At 40.7% G+C, this 22,521-nt stretch overlaps 1 protein-coding gene across 1 annotated transcript in view; it reads left to right on the forward strand.

Moving 5' to 3' along the window:
- The window catches only part of LOC134209848 (5-hydroxytryptamine receptor 1-like), a 286,177-nt gene that overhangs the window by 186,893 nt on the left and 76,763 nt on the right, over window positions 1–22,521 (forward strand). The gene's annotated exons all lie outside the window — the stretch shown is intronic.

Raw genomic sequence — 22,521 nt, forward strand, 5'->3', positions numbered from 1 at the left:
TCCAACTACAATCCAACCAAATACGGTATTTACGAAAAGCGGAAGTCCTTCTCTTACGCGTTGTATTTGTACCCGGCCACCATTCAGTAAAAGGAACTCATAGAAATACTCCAGTCCTAGCAGAAGATCGACCGGAGCTCTTTTGTTAAAACCTGGATCTGCTAGTACCATGTTCGGAGGCAGATTCCAGCTGAATGGCGAAGTGCAATCTCGACAGTAGTGGTCACGACGAAGGCAATTACTGCACAGCTTCCTTGAATTGACAATCTGGAACCGCTTTTCCAGCGTTAGTTTCGTAAAAGCTGTGACGTAGTGTGGCCCACTGCAGCATACACATTTCAACGACGATGACGACGAACTCTCGGACGCTGCATTAACTGTCATCTTCGGCACAGACTTTTTAAGGCTCTATAAACCGTAATCAATTTGATGATGAAGATGATTTTGTTCTCATTCGCACTAATACTAATGCAATTTTAGCCAAAATTCAATATTTCACTGTTATTTGCCAACTTACCTCTGTCAACGTATATTCATGATATTCTCATAGGAATTTTTCACTCACCTAGCTAATTAATTATCAATTAATTGACTGAAAAGCACTTAAAACTGCTTTTTTCCTAGACAAATTTTCGTATACTAATTATACACACACCAACTCCGAACGATCGAGACACACACATACACATGCACTCAGTTTTTCACTTGTTCTTTCCTCGCCGTTTTCTTGATTTTATCACAACTAAACATAATTCACTAACTAACTTTCACTTTTGTCTTTGATGTTGAACACCAATTTCTTCACTTCATGTCGAAAAACCAACGAAAACTGCTTTAAAAAAATTTGAAGTGAGAAACAAATTTGACGGCCGTATTGTGAATGTTGCAAAATTCGGAACACCCAAATTCACTACCGCATTAGGTGAAATAGTGCGCTCAAAATCTCGGCAAAGCAACTTAGAAATATCAAAACAATACATCGAATATGCTAGTCGACACGCAAACAACTTTATGCATATACAAGAAAAGAATCATCATTTCATCGTTGCCAGATTTATTTGATCAAATAATTATTGCGGTTTGTTTGCGAATTAATCAAATCAACCAGAAAAAAAAGATTATGCAAGCTTCTGTTGGCAGGGTGGAGAATGGTTGACATTTAATTTTACCGTACCATTCATCCTACCATGCAGTCAAAAAAAAAACAAAACTACAGCAGCCGCAGCAGCAGCCACGACCAAACAGACGACAGCAGATACTTTTACTATTTTCTCCCCCCACAATCAATGTTTACGTAGAATAATTTCTCAACGTATAGCCGGTTTTGGTGGCAAATATACATTTCATTATTCCTTACTCATTTTACAGATTAGAACTAATAAATCTGTGGCTAGCACTCTTTCAAGGCTGTGTGCCACAGCCTAATTCAACTCGATTCTGTTCTATTTGCACTGCGCACAAGAAAGTGTGGATGAATGGCACCAGACTCACGCAGCAGCAAACAAACATTCTGCGGATGAAGAATAAAAATGACTTAATTTCGTCTTACATTTATTTGGGAAACTGTCTCAGTGTGCTCGACTGCTCAGTGCACGAAATTTTACTGGATAAAATGTAAATATTCGGAGAATCAAAGTGTTTTACTGTACTTTCCCCTACACTGTATGTTGAAAGCCCAGTGGTGTACGAAGAAATTTAAAATAAGTTTCCATATAATAAATATTTCATAAATGCTCAAAAATAAACATTTTGTTACATCTGGCAACATTATGTAGCAGCTGACAAGCTTTTACCACCCCATTTCCACCCACCTCAAATTTTCATCACTTTTTCGTACAAGTTGCCTCACCAATACTAACAAGCAATAACGTCATTAATTTTCAAAACAGAGTTACGGAGTCTTGAGCCTTAAATGGCATCGGAGGAGTGGAAAAAGAAGCACGTTGACCTTCGGAACGTTGATCGACCGCTATCGCATCCAGAACTTGGGATTGTCCCTCGAGGAACTCCATCACGTGCAAGAACACGGGATCGTGCTTCTTCAGCGCGAACTCATCCCAATCCTTTTGCGTTGAATCATCCAACTTCGAAACTAACAGCTGTATCAACATCGCCCCCCAACCCGTAGTCACTTCACCCAATTGATCCAGAATTTTCGTGTGCCTATCAAAACAATCGATGACGTCATGTATACCATTTGCCGACATCCTTTTCAATTTGGGAAATTGCAGAAGCGCATTAACATGGCGTTTCTTCTGCAGATACACGTTCGAATAACGTTTGGTCAAAGAGGACCAGGCAACCCCATAGCTTGCTTTGCTCATCGGAAATCAGTCAATTACTTTTAGCGCCTCAAGAGCTGAGCAGAATGGATACGTTTGCGTGCGCTTTGACAGTTTTGCCATGGAAAAACTGTCAAAACGCACGCAAACGTATCCATTCTGCTCCGCTCTTCACTCTTTAGAGACGCTCGCAAATAGTGGAAACGTTGAATTGCGCTCAGATCCGGATTACTATGGATCAGCGACTTGAACGTATCATAAAATGGCAACCATTTATCGAATTCCCCATTGAACTCAGGCAAATTTATCTTTGGCAACTGTATGCCGGCACAAGCCCCCGCAGTAGGATGAGTGGAGGTAGAGGAGGAGGAGGTAGGAATATTGAGTGATATTTTGGATTTCAACCCTGCCCTTACCTGGAAGTACAACTCCTCGAACTCGGCCCGGGTCTTCTTTTGCTCGTCCGCTTTTTCCTCTTGTTCCTCCAATTCCTCTATCTCCGCCTGCACTTCCTTGAACTCCTCCTATTTTTCGTCCAGCTTCTCGACCCATGATTCTAACTGGAGTGCATGTACGGCTGGATCGTAATTTTTCAAGAAGCGGGCTGTGCGCCGAAGGAAGTCGACGATGTTGTCCCGCACCTGCAGTTTCGGCTTCAGCTTTTTCACCATCGTTTAGTCGTTGATGTCAGCAACACACTGTGAAAAGGAACGAAGCACAGCACCACAAAAAAAACGGTGGATGGAATGGAATGAGGCTCACCTTTGAGCCTAATCAAATAGGCCTTGTATTTAATATTCTCCCAACAGGAACAATCAGATATTCTACAGGACCTTAGGCAGACGATAGTATGACATCAGCAGTATCAGTGATGATGTCTTCAGTGGCCGTATGGCTCTGGACCCGTCTAGCCTCTCGAATACAGTGATCGTCGAAATCAGCTTACTCATGCAGTGAAACCAATGGAGAAGCAGGGTGGTTTTCAATTATCCGTCGATGCATAATAAGCCAAGTACTCACCAAACGAGCCTGGCAGTACAGGCTTTGTATTAAATCGTATGGTAATACGCACCTCCGGTAACAATCACCCGTTAACTTAACTGCACGACACTCTGTCCGAGGAGCGTTATCCAATCCAATCAACTCAGTCGTCGATGTAAAAATCCAGAGGTGCTCGAATAAATCGATAACAAATGGTTGAAATTTACCGCCAGAGTTGCAAAACCAAGCCAGGTACTCACCCCGTGAGCCTGGTAGAGAAGGCTTTGTATGCAATCGTATGAATATACGCGCCTCCAGTAACAAAAAACAGTAGACGGCTTCACTCGAAACCACCGATTTGCTTGTGTTCAATTGGAACGTATAACGAACAAAGTTTATTCATTTTTCTCTTCGAAACTACATCGATTCGTTCATTTCCAATCCATGCAATCGGTTCAATCACACCAAAAAACGGATGGACATAAAGAGTTTTATACACCATGCACTCGTTGTAATGTTCTTCAGTCTATAATACACTCTGCTTCGCACAATAGTGAGTGCCCAAATCTCCGCCGATTAAAAATGGTGTAAATTCACTTTCGCGCCACCAATCCTGGTCACGGCACCATTATGTTGGACCCTTCTATCATGAAGTGAGTTTGTTCGGCACTGATCTTCAGATTCTTTGTATCGAATCACAGGAAACACGACGGAGAATTTCTTTTCTGAAGAACACGATCGAATCATATAGATTTAAGCTAATATTTTATTATGGCACTTATTCAACTCTTAACGAGGAAAGCAACGGTTATTTCGAGTAACGTAATCCAGCGACCGACTTTGTCGAGATTTATTTACCAACTAAACTTGAGAGCTACATTAGCAATTAATTTCTCGCTACCTTCACATGTCCTCAACTGTATATCCATTCTCCGTGAGATTAAGAGAGATTTCGATAAGAGAATTTATGCTACATGCGGAGAAATAGGGTGAAGACCGGAGTGGCCTGTGCAGTGCGCAAGTCTTCTCCATTCAGCTCGGTCAATGGCTACACGTCTCCAACCACGCAGTCTGCGGATGGTTCGCAAATCGTCCTCCGCCTGATCGAACCAACTTGCTCGCTAGGCACCTCGCCTTCTCGGATTCCATCGTATGTCTGCTCTACCTGTACATGGAACGCTTCTTTCTCGTCGTGGGGTCTCCCTTCCTGTGGGCAGTGCACGTTGATAATGCTGTATTTGAAGAAACGGCCTTTTATCCTCAGCTTGCACATCCTTGCGCTGATTGGCTATTCCAGTTTGAACAGCACGTACGGACGTGTTTTTTGCTCGCGCATTTTTTCCAATTGTTTTTTTTTCGTTCGTTCGCTGTTTACATTTTCGCTTCGTCGCGTTGGCGTTATTTGCACCCGGATCCGTCATATGGGAGACTCGGTGGCCGATTCTGTCGCGGGGAAAGTGCCCAAGCGCACTGCTCTTGGAGGCGCGGGTAACCCCTCCAACCAACTATTACAGAGCAACGTGTACTCGTCGTTGCCACTTGACGACACCGACAATCCGCCGAAGAAGCGCAAGAAGCAGCAGTCGCAGCTACCACAAACTCAACCAGTGCGAAACTAGAAATGCCCGCCGGTTTTCATCAGAGGCGTCCCGCTGGAACTGCGACCAAAGCTCCGGGAATTGATCGCGAAAGGCCGATACTGCACATTCCGGCTCGTAAGGTGATGCCATCACAAGTCAGTCGTGGAATTCATCGAGGTCCCCAGATATGAGTTCTACACTCATGACCTCCCCGGCACAAAGCCGCTCAAGGCTTCGTTGCGAGGGCTCCATGACATGGAGGAAAATGAGCTCATCCAGGAGTTGGAAGGCAGCGGACTCAAGCCAACAAAATTATAAAATCGTGTAATTAGACGAATATCAATCGGGTCAAGTTGAGTGAAATGTCGAAAGTTAAAGGTGACAAAAATGGTTCTGGTGAAGGTGAACGCGGTGGTAAGGGCAAAATGATGGTGATTATATCGTGACGGCATGGGATGATTCGAAAATATTGGAGAAGACTATTCCAGGATACGCATGTCCAAACTGCGATCAACAGGACATCGAAAGCATGGTCCAGTGCGACGAATGTGTTGATTGGTTTCATTATGCTTGCGTAGGGGTTCCAGCGGATATTGCGGATAGAAGTTGGAGTTGCGCCAAATGCAGTATTGCGAATGGATTCCAACAAATAACGATCTCCAGTACACGTACCTGAGCAGCAGCAGCAGCAGCAGCAGCAGCAGCAGCAGCAAAAGCGTCCTGAAAACACGACGAGCATATTCCAGTTACCAGCACTCATCCCTCCCACGAAGCGGCCAAAGCACTTCTAGAGCTCACAAAATATCGACAGTCGTCAGATGCGTTGAAGCAGCCGATACAAGGAACGCGACTCTCCAGTACACTCCGTGCGCCGCACGCCGTCGGGATAGCTGTGATGGAAGGCATCGTTTCAAGCTCTGGGGAATATCCAAATGGGAGCAAGGCGTCATCTGTATCATCCTCTAAAATGTCAGACCAGGCCCTTGCAAGGTTGAAGTTGAAGAAACTTGAAGAAAAACGCGAGTTGAACCAACGCGAAGCTGACAAGGAAAGATTATATCTGGAGCAAAAGTACAGCTTGTTAGAAGAACTGGCTAGCTTCAAGGGGTCAGAAGCCGGAGGCGCTACAGTAGATTGAGTTCGAGAATGGGTGTAACATACGTATAGTACTGGAGACCGGGAAGAGTTCCCTACAGAACCAGTACAGGAGTTTGAACCTCGTCAATGTTCTACAAGGCACAGACACACTTTAGTGCAATTTGGACCAACGGAAGTAGCTTCGCAATGTCATCAGCCGTCATCAGCCATCATCAGCCATCAGCCGAGGTAGCTCACTATTAAAATACTCCACAGGATACCAATCGCCAAAAATCTGCTGGAAATCCGACAGTTCAACTGGAAATGCCATCTCCACAGCCATATCCATGTCATCTCTCCGCTCGACAATCCGTCTCTAGAGATCTGCTGTTATTTTCAGGGAACCCTGTGAAGAGTGGCCGATCTTTGTCTCGTTGCTTAATAGCACAACATCTATGTGTGGCTATTCCAACGAGGAGAAAATAGTACGATTAATGCACCCGTCTAACGTTCCGGGTGTGATTGCAACATTAAAAATTCTTTTCGGACAACCTGAAGCAATAGTCCACTCGCTCATCGCTAAAATCAATAAATTAGCCCCTATGCCAGAGGATAAACTTCAAACATTCGTCGATTTCGCCGTGAATGAGGAGAACTTCGTGGCAACTGTAGAAGTGTGTGCGTTGGAGGAACACATTACCAATATTTCGCTATTACACCAACTTGTGAGCAAGCTACCGCCGTCAATTAAGCTAGATTGGGCAAGATATCGCAGCACATTACGGAACGGCAACATGGCGACGTTTGGCAGTTGGATCTACTCATTAGCAGAGGCCGCCAGTGCGGTAAACATTTCAGATCTCAACTACGATTCCAAACCAACAAGACCGCTACGGAATGAGGCTAATGTGGGAAAGAAAGGAACCGTTTTTTTTAATTCGCACTCAGAATTTAATTTTCAGGATGCGTCACGAGAAAGGCCATCAGATCGGACTACAATCAAGCAGATTCAATCACCCTCGGATATTTGTCCGATATACAAGGGTGCATGCAAAACTGCAGACGAATGTAAACGCTTCCAAGATCTCTCTCGAGAATCTCGATGGGCTGCGGTTCGGGAATTCGGGCTTTGCAGTAAGTGTCTACGTCGTCATAGCGGTGTTTGTAATGCTAAAACGTGTGGAAAAAATGAATGCACATTTAGACATCACGAGACGCTACACAAGGATTCGGTTTTGCCATCTACTAGTACAGCAACGCCGGATATAATGCGTCCACAAGCTAGTTCTACAGCAACTCATATGTGACCAGATTTGGTCACAATAAAGTTGCTGCAACTATTTTTGTCTGACTTGTGTTGCTCGGGTAAAGACATACTGTCTTAGTGGGGCCAGAACTGTAAAAGAACTTCTACTTCCTCATCAAAACTTGGATATGGTTCACTGACACGCAAGTACCCCCACCTGGAAGGTCTACCGATAGATTCTTATTTCAAAGCCCAACCGCGGATTCTAATCGGCCTCGAACATGCAAGGTTCGGTTTAGTGCAGAAGAACCACGAAGGAAACCCTGAAGATCCAATTGCCACCAAAACAAGGCTAGGTTGGGCAGTGTATGGCGGCCAAACCAACCGATCTTCACATAACATGGTTCACTATACCTTCCATGTGTGTGACAATACATCTCGATTAGATGAGAACTTAGAAGCTGCTGTGAAGGAGTATTTCGACCTCTACAGCGTAGGTATCTAAAAAAGAATGAACTTCTTTCAAAAGACGATGAGCGTGCCATGCCGTTACTGGTTACTGTCGTTAACCAAATTCGAGAACGGAATACGAGACTGGGCTTCTATGGAAGTTTGATAACTTGCGTCTTCCAGATAATCGTGAAATGGCCTTGCGACGATATTACTGTCTCGAGAAGCGTTTGAAGAGTGATCACCAGCTGGCAGAAATTCAAAGACAGAAGATTGCGTCCTACTTAGAAAAAGGCTATCTACGAAAGGTATCCCCAGAGGAGCTTGCTGAGCCCTTTCCGCGGGTTGGGTACTTACCTATGTTTCCGGTAACGAACGAAAATAAGCCCGGCAAGACACGTTTGGTTTGGGATGTAGCGGCCAAAGTATATGGTGTATACCTCAACTTCGCACTCGTGAAGGGTCCCGATCAACTCAGTTTGCTGTTCGCAATACACATTCAGTTCCGGCAGTTCAAATTGACGCTTACTGGAGACATTAGAGAAATGTTTTAACCAAGTGAACATGAGAAGAGCAGATTAACATTGTCAGCGCATATTCTGGCCAGACGATAATGGGAAACTTTGTTGTATATGTATTAGAGTGGGGCGCAGTTGTATGGAAAAACGCAAACTTCGTCCGATCAAGTGAGATCAAGGTTTTTCTGAATCGTTTTGGGACCCAAATCAACTGTATAATATGGGCTCGATTGGTTGCGACCTCGCATGCCGCATCGCGTTTTAAATTTACATGGAGATTAGTATGGGAAAACGTACTTTTTTACATTTTTGCTATTAGCGGCTTCAATTTATCATCAATCACGTGACTCAATACGTTAGCATATAGTCTGGAAGATGCCGAAAGACTTTGCCGAAGAAGGTACGTAGCTAGAAGGTCTACAAAAAATGTTATTACGTTTCGAAAATTGATTGTTCAAACCATATGCAAGAAATCAATGTTTCTGCCAGCACTACCGGACGACCTATGGTTATCTAAGGGCAAAACCCATCTTCCTTCTTGTCGGATTTTTTTCTTTGTGAAATGATCCCGGATAGCTCCCATTAGCTCTAAAGCTCTATAAGATCAATTATTTTGAAATACCACTCAGTTAAATTATTGGTCTACGTAGTTCTGCAGTGCTGGCAGAATATACGATTTTTTGCATATGGTTTGAACACTCAATCTTTGCAGCGTTATAACTTTTTTCGTGGACATTCCAGCAACGCGCCTTCTTCAGCAAAGTTTTTCGGCATCCTTTGGGTTATACTTTAACGCAATGTGCCACTTGGTTTACGATGAACTGAAACCTCTAGTAGTAGAAATGCAAAAACATACGTTCTCCCATACTAATTTCCATACAAACTTCAAACGCGATGCGGAAAGCGAGGAAGCAATCAATCGGTCCCAAATTTGCACAGTTGTTCAGGACCCAGAATGGCTTCAAAAAACCATTGATTTGAAAAAATGACCATGACGTCCCACTCTAATATGTATGTTCTATACGTAATGAGCTTCGGAGCCTGCTACTTACCAAGCTGATTTGAATGCGAAGCGGTTCATCAAACAATATCCTCTGGCGGTGGAGGCGATCCAACAGCGATACTATGTGGATGGTATGCTGGCCAGTGTAGAAACAGCAGAGGAGGCAAGCACTTTGGCACGAGAGGTTGGCTTAGCAACTCTCAGCTAGTTATGATGTATTTGCAGGAAAACTGCACCGTAGAGAAGAATATGGATTTGGACAACACACTGTCTAATGAGACGATTTTGGGGATGTGGGGGAGAACATCTACAGATTCATTCACCGTCAAAGTAGGTTGGAACAAGTTCCAGCCTGGATTGCTTAACGGTGAGCTATGCCCGACAAAAAGACAAATATTACGAGTCCTCATGCCAATTTTTGATCCGTTAGGCTTGATTGGTCATTTCCTCATCTATCTAAAAATAATCCTACGAGACATCTGGAGGTCCAAAATAGGATGGGGTGAGAAAATCAGCGCTGACCTGCTCGGAAGTTGGCATATCTGGGGTGGCATTGTGCATCTCGAATCGATTCACTCGATTTGTACGGTTTTGCATTCGTTTCGAAAAAATTGCGGCATTACGTATTTCATTCGACTTCATTCAGCCGCAGTACAAGATTTCGAATGGTGCTGTACTAGCTCAATCGAGTATGTTCTGTCACACGAAATGTAAACAGAGAGAATAAGAGATAGCTGTCTCCGTGTTTAGTGTGCTGCCCGCTGGAGAGACAACCTTCAGCGCATGGCGAATGTAAACAGAGAGAAAAAGAGTAATTCCATCAGCGTGTAGCATGTTGCCTGTTAAAAGGCATCTTTCAGGGCATGAATTGGCAGTTCAGTTATGAACAAGCAAATTGTGCTTAATGACTATAAAAAGGAATATTATTTATTGAGCAGTTGAAACTGATTAAAACATTATGCCGATACGATATGTTTTGTAAATTGAGATATTGTTACGACACAAATTATAAGTTTTATGTTTATTCGAGTTCATGCCACAGATCCAATTTTGAGTTAAATAATTTAAAGCTAAAGTAGGATTCGATAATAAATTGATGTTTCCATGTGTTTTAGTTAAATGCACTTGTCTCTTGCGCGTTTTTTTTTTATTTAACTCAACTATTTTTAAGTAGATATAGGGGAAAATACCTATTCTTGGCAGTCTAAGACATTCGCCAAATTGAATGATAAAAATAATGAATAATTACACTAAAACACAGGTATAGTTCAACTGGTATACATTTGTATGCTCTTCCTTTGATGATTGGTGTTCACTTAATATAATATCTTTTACCACAAACTTAGTAAATTTAATATAAAGTAACAGGTCAAAGTTTCTTCTATTGGCATAGCAATTTCTATTATCAGCAATGATTTTGCTCCCTTCAGCAACTAGACATGGAAGTAGAAAACTAACAATGTATTAGTGCCAGATGCTGGTTGTTTATATCATCTAGTAGTAAAATTCATTCATAATAATCGGCCGCACGCTCATCTCGCTTCACTCAATTTTGGAAGAAATTTTTATTAATTATCAAAACTGGCTTAAAACAAAACATGAATTTTAGCCTTGGCATCAATTTTATGTCATGTGGAACCCGAGCAAAGCCTGAGAGCAAATTGATAACTTATTTTGATGTTATGAAATCGTTGATTATGATAACTTAATTTGATATCTTTTTGGTCGTTTTAACGGTTAAAATAACAAAACGTATAGCAGAAAAATCTTACTATGACATCAAATCGAAAACTATTTCTGCTATCGATGAGAGCAAATCGAAAACTAATTTTGATATTGGTTTCCGATAACAAAATAAGTTCACAGTCAGATGTCATATCACGCAATTTAGAAATCTACAGCAAAATGAAATCAAAATATGCAATCCATCATGATGATTCATTTTAAAAACAAATCTCGCGTAATTTTTGAAAACGTCGTAAGTCCAAATGAGAGACTCTCTTTCATTGTACTCTCTTTTGCTAATATCTAGGCTAGTTTAAAATTTGTTGCAAAATTTTCACCTCAGCACACTAGACAAAGCTATTTTCTTTAGCTTGGTGCTGGAAAATCCAATGTAAATGTTAGTATGGCTTTGTAATAATCGAAAGAGAAAGTAAACAAAGAGAGCTTCTCTTTTGGACTCACGACGTTTTCAAAAATCACGAGAGAAATTATGATTTCAATTTGATGTCGAAATCAAAATATGATTTCTATATGCTCTCATTATGTTTTCAGACTTTGCTCGGGAAGATAGGCAAAAACATTTAAACACATTGTAAAACAAATTTTACCCCTTATGCGGCCAACAAAAAACAGACGTGAATGGCAGAAAGGGTACCCGTGTACCCAGATATTGACAATTTCATAACTTTTACAATTTTTAACCTATTTGAATAATGTTGGCCATTTTGGAGAAGGGAACTTACATACTTTTCGTCCGCTGCCAAGATTTACATCTTTTGTCTTTTGTGATGCCTTAGAGTCTTCAAGCGTAAGCAAAAGTCTATCAACCAGTTTCAAATATGCTCTTTACGGTCCTTAGATTTGAAGGTCCTTACATGATATGTTTGTTTCATCAAAATAATCATGGGGGTTGTGTACAACGACGTAAACTATGTAAAACCAAATCTATACACATAAGATTGAGCTGGAGCCACCTCATTCGTACACTACGTTTCACAGTTGAATAATTGATAATACCCTAAAAGTAGGCAATTATTTATGGTTGAAATGCGCTATGTAGGAACGGGAATGGTTATGATTTTTTTGATGAGCTTGGAAAGTATTAAAGCTGCAAAAGGAAAACGGTTCTGTCAGCCACATAAGGCTTAAAATACTACGGTGTGGATATCACTTTTGATATAATTCATGGTCTGAGTAAAAATCTGAATAGAAGCATTTGTATTCTAACACTTTTTTAAAATAAATACCAACGCCGGATATTTTGTTCGTAGTTTTGTTAAAATCAAATCACATGGAATTGTGCGTGGTATTTTTTTAGCGTGTGTTTGATATGCTCACAAACACATTCTCTCGCTCTATTCCGAAGTGCGCTGCTGTCAAAGAAAACGAACAGTCCCGATTTTATTTAGTGAAACATAGAGCAAATATTGGATAAATTTGCTATTTGTGGTGATAATCAAGTGGTAATAAAGTGTAAAAAGTAGTTTACGTACCTAATTTGTCGTATCATACACGATAAAGAGAAGAAACAGGCGATCCAAAAAAGTAAGTAACAGTTTGCATTTCGTCTGCTGCTTTCTTGGGCAATGCAATAATGGCAAGGATTTCGTGTGTGCAAATTTGTTTCGGTGATTAATTCGTCAAATCTTGCTACTTTTACACAAACAACTTATTCAAATGAAAGCCTAGACTTGAAATTATGTGATTGAATCAAATTTATGTTCATAAATAGTGTATGTTTGCTGGAAAACGCAAATATTGTTGAGGGTGCCAACAAATGTCGCACCCTGCCAAAGCCGTATTCTACCCTACGAATATACACGTTTTTACGCAGATTTCCCCTATCGATTTTTCACGCGGTTTATCGAAATCGTTAAGAAATACGTGAAAACCGCAAAAAAAAATGTCATTAGTGTATCTACTTTTATGGTTTCCAGACAATATGCAATCTCTAATTATCCTGAAATCCGCGTAAAAACGACTACAACTAAAATTTTTTTTTGTGGTTTTCACTTATTTTTTGACAATTTCGATTAACCGCGTGACGGCACACTAAACACGGAGACAGCTATCTCTTATTCTCTCTGTTTACATTTCGTTTGACAGAACATACTCGATTGAGCTATGGGGAAAATTTGCGTAAAAACGTGTATATTCCAAACAGTGGCGTAGCCAGAAAATTGGTCTGGGGGGGTTTCTGGACATTTTTTTTTCAAAAAAAAAAAATTCTTCTAAAAATTTTATCTCTGGGGGGGGGACTCGTTATGTCCAAAACCACACCCGTGGCTACGCCACTGTTTCCAAAATCTACGTAAAAAAAGTTGAGTTAAATAAAAAAACGCGCAAGAGATAACCAAAGTGCATATAACTAAAACAAATGGAAACATCAATTTATTATCAAATCCTTCTTTAGCTTAAATTATTTACTTCAAAATTGGATCTGTGGCATAAACTGGAATAAACATAAAACTTATCAGAAAAATATATTAAGCTCTTTTAGTGGAATGTATTAAACCGTCTAAGACGAATTAAGTACTGTCCATTTAATTCCACTAGTTAATTTTCGTTATCTTTGCATATACGTATTTCGACCACAACTGTGGCGACTCGTCGAGTCAAGTACAAGACACTGAAGACGACCACACAGTTGTGGTCGAAATACGTATCTGCAAAGATAACGAAAATTAACTAGTGGAATTAAATGGACAGTACTTAATTCGTCTTAGACGGTATAAAACTTATAATTTGTGTCGTAACAATATCTCAATTTACAAAACATATAGTATCGGCATAATGTTTTAATCGGTTGCAACTGCTCAATAAATCATATTTCTTTTTATAGTCTTACTTACTTGATACTTGATGGGCTACAGCTCTTCGATGAACCTACGCCGAATGGAGTATCCTTCTCCACTGGACTCGATCCTGGGCCAATCGCTTCCAGTCGCCCTGAACATTGAGCGCCCTCAGGTCCTCTTCAACTGCAAAAAGCCATCGTGTACGCGGCCTTCCACGAAGCCTGCGGCCTCTTCCGGGTTCTCTACTAAATATTATCTTCGCTTGTCGTTCTTCCGGCATACGAACAACGTGACCAGCCCACCGTAGTCTGCCGTGTTGTATAAGCTTAATAATATCCAGCCCTTTATACACCTGGTACAATTCGTGATTCATGCGACGCCGCCAGATACCGTTCTCCTGTTTACCGCCGAGTATTGTCCGCAGCACCTTACGCTCAAACACTCCGAGAGCTCTCCGATCAGCCTCCTTTAACATCCATGTCTCATGGCCGTATAAAGCCACCGGAAGGATCAGAGTAGTATACAGCGCGAGTTTTGTTTTCGTTTGCAGACTACGGGACTTTTATAGTCATTGAGGACAATTTGCTTGTTTATAAATTAACTGCCAATTCATGCCCTGAAAGATGCCTTTCCAGGAAACATGCTACACGCTGATGAAATTACTCTTTTTCTCTCTGTTTACTCACATTCGCCATGCGCTGAAGGTTGTCTCTCCCGCGGACGGCACACTAAACACGGAGACAGCTATCTCTTATTCTCTCTGTTTACATTTCGTTTGACAGAACATACTCGATTGAGCTAGTACAGCACCATTCGAAATCTTGTACTGCGACAAGATTTCGGTTTAGAGGTCCCGAATACCTTTGGGAACCAGAGAAGCATTGGCAACCGTTGACTGCAATCTGCAAACCGACGAGGAGTTGCGATCGAATCTTCTTGTGCACTGCACAACTGTGAACCCGGTGGTGAAAATTGATGGTTTTTCGAGCTGGAAGCGACTCCAACGTGTGGTAGCGTATCTGTATCGCTTCATCAAAAACTAGCCGCCACCATAGTCTTGTCTGTCAGCAAATTCCCCTCTTGGTCATTGCACACGGCGGGCACTGGCGCAGTCTTTTGCCACGCGCCATTGATAGTTGCGTGAAACCTCCACATATCGTTTATATCCATGTTCTCCTGCCTGCCATGTTCTTCTTGCTACACTGTACCGCTATCTGTTGCAAAAACATGCAAAATGATAGAAAACATGCGATATATTTCCCTAAGGCCCTTTTTTACCTATCTTATGTGATTTTTCAATACATTTTACGATGCACGAGAAAGGCATCATCGCCGCTAGCTGTTTTTTGTTTAGTCATTTTTCAAGGAAACAAGTTTGCAGTGGCCATCAAGTAAGTTCAATGCGTGTTTTAGTCGTCGGGAAAATAATAAAATATCTATTTGGTGCTCGGTGGCTCATGCGCATGTATTGCGCTTTGCTACGCACAAGTGCGATCTTCAATTATTTGCATTAGCTAAAGCTCTGTCCAGTTAGAATCCGGAATCATTTATTGTATTGCAGCAGCACGGAAAGTGGCTGCTGCAAGAATTATTTTACATGTCTATGTCGGTATGTCTATCTAGGCGTCCACTTTCTGTGGTATAAATTTCATGGTGTTTCGTGCAGCGAGTCAAAAATTATTCCAGATGGAAGCCGAGAGGAGAGAAAAAAATCTGCACACCCCCGTTGATAATCCTGCTCATCGACGGTGGAACCTACGTCAAAATGGATTTAGGACAGCTTCCTGGCCAAAAATTTTGCATTGCGACGGCACGAGGAATTGTTCCTGCAAGATTAAGTTTGCTTTTATGTACAAATTTGCCAAAAAACTGATGATTTGGCGATGGATATGCATCAGCAGAGCAAAGACCAAAGTGTTCGTGACGAATAAGACGATGGACTCTAAGCTGTACAAGGAAGAATGCCTCAAAAACCGCGTACTAAGTTTCATGAAAGCCTATGAAGGTCCGGTGAAGTTTTGGCCAGATTTGGCGAATTGCCACTACAGCCGGGAAGTCATCCAGGGGTGGAGAATAAATACAATAAAGAATAAAAACATAATCCACCACAGTTCAAGCCCATCGAGACATTTTGGGCAGTAATAAAGCGGAAGCTTAAGAAAAGTGGATACACAGCTCGGGACGCGACTCAGATGACCAAAATGTGGAACAAATGTGCCAAGGAAGTTGTTTCCGGAGGTGTGCAGCGTTCGATAAGAGGAATAAAGAAGAAAATGCGAATTGTCACTAGAAAACTAGAAATGATTTGCATTTATATTTTTACCTTAAACTACAGTAAATTACATCAATAACCTTATTTGCATGTCAATGGACATAGCTTTATCGCGCAAGTAAGTCCACCAGATTTTGTTTTTAAACGGATTTTTTTACACGGCCGTGTAAAAAAAATCACATACAATTTGTTTGCAAAGTTGCACCATTTTCCATGATTCGTCGAGAAATCATAAAACTTGTTTTTACAAAATTTTCAAATTTTGAACTGAAAACTTTGTTTACACGGAACGCATCCCAGGTGTAAAAAATGATTTGGGTGTACAGAGTGCTGCCCGTCCGTTCGGTCGTTTAAAACGCGATTTCATTTGCCATCGGGCGTGCATGATTTAACTTTTTCTCGTGGCGAGACAGCGAATTAGTGTTATTTACTATCCTATTGATTGCATCGCACTTACCGAAAATAATCCAGGTAAATTATCCTTTGTAACTAAAACGTTTTCCTATCCCAAGATAATCGTGGAGATGCAGAGGTATACTCGGTCTCTAGTAGCAACGAGAGTCGGACTAACATTTTTTCCCTTCCTATATGACCGTGAGGACGTGTCCGGCGTTGTTATTGACTTTAAATATTTGAGCTCCCGTGTACATTGAGAATGGATACCTAGTCCCAAGCCCCATTTATTGTGTTCTCTGTACAATTTCGCAAGTTCTAGTCAAGCACAGAGTAGCAACTACAAATTTTGCGGTCATAATGCTCTTGCTCAGTCTTTATTTGAGGATTATTTTTTATAATATTCAGTTCAAAACCCATTCGATAGGAGATGTCCAAACGTTTGAAATCAATCGTGAAGCTTCTTCTGGGACCGCTTCTAACTTCTTCTACTTAGAATAATGAATAATTATGCGTTGGGAAGCATTTTATTCAGTACCGTTCGCTATGTGTTGTGGGTAAGCAGTTTACTATTTAAAATGCTACTAAGTAAAAAGTAAGTATAGGACTATGTTTGCTTCGAAAACTACAGCAATTAATTGATAGCTAACGACGTTAGAATCAGTTACGATTAGTAATGCACATATTTCATTGCCTGGATAGAGCATGCTCGTCGGACGCACACTAGACTTCGTTTCTCGTCACACGTAATAGCCCCACGTACAACAACGGGTTAAAATTAATAAATGTCACATACATACACAGTTGCACATGACGCCTTGGGGCGGACAGGACAGGAAAAGGGCACTATCATGGCAAGTGATCCGTGGGAATTCCCAGTAAATCCTCACTGCGAACGGTACGATGAACGATTGACCAGTGGCTGGCAACAGATGGGTCACGGGTCATTACTTCAATACTTTATATGCTGAAAAAAGCTGTTGGTGAAATGAGTGAAGAATAAAATTAAATTTTACGCTCACACTTTTTTCTAAAATATTCTAAAATTTAAATTATTATCTGACTTAGAACCACTGGGCTCAAATGCGAACCCAGGAATGTGGATTTGATGGTTGCTCCTGTCGTCAGCGCGCAAAATCTGCCGGTCGTCGGTGAAAGCGAAAAGGAAGAGCTCCATCATCAAAGTTTGACCCCATAACTTCGACCGAACAGAGCCGTTGCTCAGTGTCAGTGTCAGCCCGGCCCGTAATCGTCGCATAGCTCGGGAGCACCGTTCGCTATGTGTTGTGGGTAGGTACGTGGCGAAGTGAGCACTAGTTCCGTTCTTTCCGTAACGATCGATGCTGGCGGAGATGGCCGATGTGGGCGGAACACGGTCGACGTATGACATGTCATTCATCATCCTCGCCGACGTCGTCGTCGTCGTCTCGATGTTGTCCCATTCGGCCGGATGGGTTTACTCTATCTAATAGTGGCTGACAACCCGATCCAAAGTGCAGCAGAAGTGCTGGAATGGAAGCGGGTGGCAAAGGGTTTCCTCGGTATGACCGAGATCCCATCGCTTCGGTGGATTTGAGTGGCACTATTATGCTCTGCTTGAGATGGGAAAATTTACACCTCCTTTTATGTGGGGGCAACTCGGGAGCGCGGGAATGAATGCTGAATCATGTGCAACGATGGCATCGCTGCTGTCGACGATATGCAGAAGCTTCGTTTTAGCAACCAGGTATCCCTAATAGAAAATTGTTGAACGGTTTCCATTGTGGTCCAATATGTAGTTAAGCTAATGTTTGCCATCCGGTTCTTTCCGGCATGGTTTGGCTAAGCAATCAAGTTGCGTTCGGTGGAAGAGGGGCAAAGTTGGTGCAACATGGTGCAAATTAAACGTTCCATTGAATCCAATGGCGGTTGAATTTTGGATTAAAGTTTTAAGGGTTCCATGTGGCTTTGAAGCAAACTTGTTGTAGTAAGTAAACATAAATTAATCAACCTAAAATTCAATTAACTACATTAAACATGATTAAAATTATACTCAAAATAGTGACACAAACAAATGGTCGACATTTTTTTAAATGTAGCCTCGGGATTAAACTACAACATTATAGTTGGATTTCTACTTCATTGCATTTAGATCTCCTTAACCTAATGGCTGGACCCTGCCCTTGATATCACACATAACGTATTATTGTAACGAGCGAGTCGGCTTCTTTTGGGAGTTTGGACTTAGGGTGGCTTTTTGTAGGGATAGTCTCAATGAACGACTTCCAGAACTTGATACATGCGCGATAAGAACCGTTTATGATTGTTCAAATGCTTATTGCGAGGAAAAACAATTAATCACTCAAAGATGGAGGAATTCTGAGAGAATTCCCGGAGTAATGCAGTTAGTATAACTAGCAAGGTTCCACTTCATCAGACGTCGTGGAATTCATTCAGAAGGTTGGTATCGAGATCAAACAGTAATGCACGAGGTATCAAATACTTTCAATGTGATAAGTAATCGACATTGTAGCGTGTAGTAATATCAAGAAGCTTCGTAGAATTGTGATCAACAACGCAGACAAAAATTCTGTAGAATCTGAAATTCACAGCATCACTCAACGACTGCTTCTATTTCAAACAACAATCTCGCTTTTCACGCCAGTCTGTTCACAATAAAGCTAAATGAAAACTACCATCAAACCGCATTGAAATGTGTAGCCGCAATTGGACCCTCCCCTTAACCGCACTCGAGTATATTTCTGATCTGATTACTTTTCCCATTTCTGTGGAAACAATTTCAATCCGTGAAATGCTCCGCCAAAAGAATGGCAAGTGCTGTGGCAATGAGGCGGCAAACGATGAAAAATCAACACCATTCTCGTCCAAACACGACAGCCAAATACTTCGCACAATTGGATTGCCGTTTCGTTGGAGTGCCGACGACGGAATGTGAAGGAACGGTTCAGAAGAGTCGCCGAAATTGGTTCTCTTCACGTTCTGTTTTCTTAGCCGCTCTGTAAATTTAGAAAATTTAAAGATCTATGGAATTCAATGGGTCGGAGAGTAAACCAGAGCTTTCGGTACTTTGGCTTTCATAATTGTGCGAAAATTATTATTGATCACAATGATGAAGCACTAAAGAACTAGATATTTTCCAACATGTCCAACTTAATGCCTCATGTTAGAAATGCTGGCAAATATCTGATATGGTTTGGCAATATTATAGTAATACAACCCCATTTTTATCATTGAATTTAATAAACACTCATTAAATGTAAAAATCATAACAAAAGTAGTGTAATAATTCATAAAGTCTGTCTACGAAAAAAAGTAGTGTCGCTTATGCATTAAAAAGTTTGTGTTTTAAAATATCCAATGAAGATTGGTAAATATTTCATCTGGATCTCAGTATGATTGAGTCATTCAACATTCCCTCCCTTCCATAAGTTGGACCATAATTAGAGGAGAATAGCAAAGAATGCACCCGGGAAATAAAATGACTCAAAAAATAATGTCCACAACAGTGGATCAGCATTGATTAGATTGTGGCAGATAAAAAAGATTAAAATTGTAATTTTCAAGCACGTTTACTCAGATTGGAGAAAAAAATACATTTTGATGTTAATACTTCAAACAAGCTTAGAGTGGACCCTTTTGTACCATGCTCTCCTTTTATATACAGTGGACAGTGGACTCCCCCTAGAACCGAACGGTATGAGAACAATCCATTTCTTTTTGACTATTTTATCGCTGGTCTGTCTGTCGACTGGAGTTTTGCCACCTAGTTTCCTTCCACCGCATTTTTCTGTTCTGTCCAATGAAAGCGGTCCGTTCCGTTTCGACTTCACCAACAGGCGACGGATGACGGTGTGAAAGTTTGCCGGATTGTGCTTCTGGGGATCATGCGGATGCTAATGAGATGAATGTGGAAAGAACTTTTGCGGGTGATGGAACGACCGAAGTTAGGTGGCTTGCTTGATTCTTCTTTGTACATAGTACTAAAGGATTTTCCACTGCCGGAATTGTGGTAGAATGAACAAGTCCTTGAATGCTTGGATAATGAAAAATGAACACCATTTATAACTTTTTTCAAGGCTTAGAAACTTTGGAAACTGATTACTCATAGAGTTTTTTGCAGGTGAAACATGACCGCATGTTTCTGAGTTCAGCATTAAATTGATGCCTTCCCAACTAAAACATTCGTGTCGTAGCATGCTATCTAATCATAATAGTCCAAATAAAAATTGTTGGTAATATTAATTCTTAAGGGAGTAAGGCATTCTGTTCAACAGACTGAGAAATCGTGTTACCCAAACTAGCGGTTGCTTTAGAGAAAGGGCCGTTTGGCCGAAGGGCCTAGGCCTGAAAGATGATAGGCCGAATATACCGCTTGGCCGAACAAAATATTAGACCGAAACTTGTCATATAGCAGCAAAAGTTATTTGGCTGATTGGTGATTTGTGATGCCGAAAATGCTATTTGATTGAATAATACACACACTTCGAAAATTTCATGTAATTTTATGTTTGCCATGACCTACACCTGCGAGCATCGCAAAAGACATATATTTAAGTTCAACTTTAATTTTACACGACGAAATTTTGGGCAATTTTGTAATTTTACAAGCTCATTTTTGTTTACATGTAAATTTAAATTGAGACGTAAAATTCAGTTACTCACCTTATTTTACAGTAATCATCCTAAATCTATTGGAAATTACCAATCATTCACCAGGGAAGTTGGATTTTGCAAACAATTTGTTAAACCTTGCTTTTGCAATTAGTACGCTGTATAGTGCTTCGTCAAATGAAAACAGGTCCCAAGGTTAAGTTTAACGAATTGTGAGTAAAATCCAACTCCGCTGGATGACCATTCCGGCTTTCAACATGGTGATATTTATAACATGCATCATACGTCTTGAAGATCATTTCTAAAAATGCATAGTAATAATGAAAAACCTCTCTTTTATGTGTCGGGTGTTTAAATGTCGAATGTGGGCCATCAATTTAAATTATATTAATGTGCTCGAAAGTTATACTCTACCATTTTTTGAAGATTTTACTTAATACTAAGGAACTAGCCACTAATTAGTTCTTATCGTCACCCAAATATAAATGCAGATTTTTTGCAAGCCGAATAAAGCAGCATTGAGTTGTATATGCTTATTAGTGATCATTCACTTCTTACATTTCTGACAGTATATTAATTGAATGCAACAATATTACAACAAAACGATATACATATAGAACAAAACTGTGTTGCTGTGAAAGGGATGTATCAATCATCAATCAGAATCGATCATTGCTCCATCAAAAATTACCGAATCTCATGTCAAATGTCGGTATATCATATTCTACGGTTAAACTTTCACTTCAAACATTTTAATTTTGATTTCCTTTGCATTTATTGTCCTAGTGCAGAGGTTTTACAATGGCTTTTAACACTTTCACATTCAATTTCATTACTTGATTGTAACTTTACATAAATACCTTCAATGTCTCGTACTTGGTTCATCAAATTAAGTACGAGGTCGAAAAAGCAAAGTCAAAAAAGTCAAAAATAAAAGAAAAAAAAAGAACAGTAAGTACTAACTCGTATTACGACAATAAAGTCATTCAACCTTACTACTTAAGAAATATTAGAGCCGATATAATGAAAAGCATCAATGGTAAATATGTCGATAATATGATACAAGTAGGGGAGGAGGTTCGGTTGTGGGCACCGTTCGGTTATGGGCACCCCTATGTATCTTTTGACAGATAAGAGATGCTGTCATTCTGACAACCGTCATTTGTTTGCTATAATAGTAAGCATATGCGGTATTTCGAAAAAATTCGTTCCAGGTGGTTCGAAACGAAATTCCGCGGAATTTCGCGGAATTTGAGCGTGGCGATATCAGATTTCTTGATTTCGTTTCGTTTCGTAAAATTACAAATATTTCTCCTGAAAAAACTAGCTTAAAACGAAATTTAACGGAATTCCGCGGAATATCGAAACAAATTTAGACTTAAACCATACTGTCTCGTACGGTCGTGTATTATCAAAATTTTTAGCTGCGCCGCAGAACAAAATCATAAAGCTGTTTTCAAAAATTAATGTTAATTTTTTTTCTATCAACGCCTACTACATAATCCCATTATCAGTCGACAAATGAGCCGGTGCCAGCGAAAGTGGTACATGAACAATTTTTGCTTATTTTGTGTTTTAACACCAC

This window comes from Armigeres subalbatus, chromosome 1 (assembly GCF_024139115.2).
Source record: "Armigeres subalbatus isolate Guangzhou_Male chromosome 1, GZ_Asu_2, whole genome shotgun sequence".
NCBI classification, from domain to species: Eukaryota; Metazoa; Arthropoda; class Insecta; order Diptera; family Culicidae; genus Armigeres; species Armigeres subalbatus.